This window comes from Podarcis vaucheri, assembly GCF_965113315.1.
Source record: "Podarcis vaucheri genome assembly, chromosome: 5".
NCBI classification, from domain to species: Eukaryota; Metazoa; Chordata; class Lepidosauria; order Squamata; family Lacertidae; genus Podarcis; species Podarcis vaucheri.
The window spans coordinates 75763878-75767967 of record NC_138763.1 but is presented as its reverse complement, the minus strand read 5'-3'; positions in this window follow the sequence as shown (position 1 = coordinate 75767967).

Genomic DNA, 4090 nt, shown 5'->3' with positions numbered 1-4090 from the left:
CAGTATTCAAAGCCAAGCTGGCAATGAGAGTGATAGAGTGCTTCTAGGAAAATGGCCCATTGCATGATCTTGAAGTACTGTCATTCCTGTTGTGATGCCCTAATTGGAAACTCAAAGAGAAAGCCCCAGAGCAGTGTTTCTGTTTACTAAACTAAAAACCATCAAGCTACAATTATCAGTGCTATTTGCATGCAAAGAGGAGAGATGCATGTTGTACAGTGGTACCGCAGGTTACATATGCTTCAGGTTACATACACTTCAGGTTACAGACTCCGCTAACCCAGAAATAGTGCTTCAGGTTAAGAACTTTGCTTCAGGATGAGAACAGAAATCGGGCTCTGGTGGCACGGCAGCAGCAGGAGACCCCTTTGGTTAAAGTGGTGCTTCAGCTTAAGAACAGTTTCAGGTTAAGTACGGACCTCCGGAACGAATTAAGTACTTAACCTGAGGTACCAGTGTAAAATGTTACAACCCTAGTCTCTGACTCCAAGGGTCCCAAGTGTTTTCCCAGGGTGTGGTTTCCTTAGAACGAATGTCAGTTAAGGCTGTGGATGTATTTAGGACATATGGTTATATTTACACCTATAAACAACCTGAGCGTAGGATGGTGGGGCATGATCATAGCATTAACACCCCAACAGATCTTACTTCGCCTTAGGTTTCCAGGGGAGCCCCAAAGTCCAGCACAGAGCATAACATGGCTCAATCTTCAGCTTTTCAGCTCACAACTGGCTATTGTTCTATGTAGCTGCTGGGTGTGGGAAGAGAGGCCTACCCATTAGCTTGGATAGTACCATCACTTAGTTGTAGCTCTTGCAACCTAGTTCATTCTTTTAGATACTGATGAGAGCACTTAACTAACAGTAAGAGCTGTTCTGACAGTGAAGCGGGGTGAACTCTCCTTCCTTGGAGGCCTTTAAGCAGAGGCTGGATGGCCATCTGACATGGATGCTTTAGTTGAGATTCCTGCATTGCAGGGGGTTGGGCTAGAGGACCCTTAAAGTCCCTTCCAACTCTATGAATCTCCTCTTAATAGTGGATGCCAAGAGAAATAGTAATGTCGTTCTCATGCTCTGTATGCGCATTGATGGAGGGGTTGTGTGCATCTTGGAATGTTTTTGGAAGACCCACACAGTGAGACATATGAGAACTTCCAACCACAGTGGTCACTAAAGGACAACAATCCCAAATTCTTGTTTTTTAAAGCAGGGGCTCCCTGATGGAAACAATTCTCAGATCCTGTATTATAACAGCCAAGAAAAACACTGGAAATAGTATACATAAACTTAGTAGTGTCAGTTAAAGTGGAGTCGATTTCTTTACAGAATTAATTTTATGTTGTTTCACTGCACCCTATCTCAAAGGCTTAAGATACAATGTATTTAATATGACACATAAAAATAAACTTTATCTACCTAAAACGGGTGGGCAATCTATGGCTTTCCAGATGCTCAACTCCAAATCCCATCAACCCCAGTCACTGTGGTTAGTTGCCAAGGTTGATGAGAGTCATTAGTTCCCCATCCATGATCTGAAAGATGGAATGCACACCCCATCCATGATCTGCAAGAGAACACTATGCCTTTTTTCTTTTTTGTTTAAGTAGAGGATGAAAGTGGAAATACGAGGTTCCCAGAAGGTGCTTGAGGAAAATCAATTGGGTCAGAAATCTAAATACGGATTGTGTGTCTGGTGTAATGTCTAAGCTCTTAAATCTAGAGTGCACCTCAAGGTGGTTGTCCAAAGAATAAGAGAACTATGGTCAGTTCAGTGAGCTTATGCATGCTTTATTTATGAAGTGCTCTAAAATTTCAAATGTTTATAAACATTGGGTCATATTAAAGAAAGTTATGTATGTAGGAATTTGCTGAAAACCCTTTCTATTAATGCCTAAGCACCACCAGCTGGTTTGCTGCTAGCTTAGCCTCTTATCAGGCAAGCCAGATGATACCGAAAGATACTGTTTTCCTACCATATGTGCCTTGAGACATAGGCATGCTAGGCTAAATTAAAAACAGCTTTAGTGCTATCCAGCCATTTCCTGACTTCTGTTAGTGTAAGCCAGACATTTGTCACAGTTAGTTATTTGCTTGTGGGTATGTCTACATAAGCTATTGTGTTTGTGGGTTCATCCTGTTCCCCCTCCTCCCTCCCCATCCTATTCAGTCTTGTCTATATTAGGTATGAAAAGGTAAGTTTGCATGAAGAGGGAAAAAACAGGTAGCACACAGATGACCCGCTCTGTTCATAAATGATTATAGGCTTATTTTTACATTAAAAGGAATTTCTGAGCTGGGAAAGCTGTGTATATTATCTTTGCTTAGCCTAATCAAGTACCAGTGCTTCTCAGTCAGATGACATCCTTGGCTGGTTCTTTTATAGCAGTTATTCTCTCTCCCATAAGGCATGATCCTGATTCATGATCAGAACTTGTGTGTAAAAATAACAACAAAATCTACAACAGTGCTCCAAAGAGGATTGGGAAGGGATTAAACCATAATCTTCAAAGCACACATACTCCCAACAGAGAAAATATTTAGTCTCCTTATTTTTGTGAACAGCATAATATGAATTCTGAGAGGGCCCATTATTTGCTGTTTTGGTCTTAAATCAGTTTTTATGATGCAGAAATGTAAATTCCAAGAATGAGATGTTCCTGGTCTGTTTGTTTGTTTGTTTGTATGTTTGTTTAAAAGCTCCAGTAAGTGACTCAGTATAAGAATGCAATAAGAAACCTGTGGAAGAAGTGGGTAGCAGAGTTTTTGTAGAGAACCTGCCTGCACACTGAAGGTTGCTTTGCCAGTAGGCATATCCTGTGTACATTCCCCCTTGCCAGTCTCCCCCACTGGTTCCTACTATACTTGCTCCTTTTCCCATACATTGCATCAGGGGTCTGTGTGGGGCTAGTGTGATGAATGTCACAACCTTCCAGTTTCTCTCCATATTTATTCACCTGGAACAGAAGTATCTAGGCATGGGTAGGCAAACTAAGACCCGGGCGCTGGATCTGGCCCAATTGCCTTCTAAATCCGGCCCACGGACAGTCAGCGTGTTTTTACATGAGTAGAATGTGTCTTTTTCTTTAAAATGCATCTCTGGGTTATTTGTGGGGCCTGCCTGGTGTTTTTACATAAGTAGAATGTGTCCTTTTATTTAAAATGCATCTCTGGGTTATTTGTGGGGCACAGGAATTTGTTCACCCCCCAAAAAAATATAGTCCGGCCCCCCACAAGGTCTGAAGGACAGTGGACCGGCCCCCTGCTGAAAAAGTTTGCTGACTCCTGATTTAGAGCGTACACGAAAACAGCTATATGTTAGGTTGCCTTATACTACTATCCTTATGCACACTTACTAGTAAAATGGTTACAATGAAATACAGTGGTACCTCGGATTAAGAACTTAATTCGTTCTGGAGGTCTGTTCTTAACCTGAAACTTTTTTTAACCTTAAGCATCACTTTAGCTAATGGGGCCGATGCTGCACGATTTCTGTTCTCATCCTGAAGCAAAGTTCTTAACCCGAGGTAATATTTCTGGGTTTGCAGAATCTGTAACCTGAAGCATATGTAACCCGAGGTACCACTGTATTGTTTCACTTCAAATTGTGCATGAGAGAGGGGGATGACAACAACTGCAGTCTAGTGATTGGCCCCCTGTTCCCTGCCCAGCAGCTGCTTCCTATGGCTTCTAGTGTCTTTTGCATGGGAGTTCATTTGCTCTTAGATTAATTTTCCAAATTGAAAATTAAACAGCATGTTCCCCAGAGCAGCAAATGCATGTGTACATCCATATGGAGTGATAATATTTCTAATTTTGCATCTATACATGGGAGTTCCTAGAACTAAGTCTTATTATTTTTCCTTTAGGATTTATTCAAAATAGATGTTAAAGCTATAAGCCAGGTCCTCTTTTGTGTGCGCACTTTACAAATGAACACGTGAACTCCATGGGACCCGCTTCGAATGAACACGCTTCAGGAAGAGGCTGACAAGAGAAACGAATTCCGCGCAGGCGCCGTCCCATTAGCACCCTTTTGTCCCAGAAACCCTTGCGCACTCAGGCCACTCCCCCTCGCTCCTGCCTACTTTGAT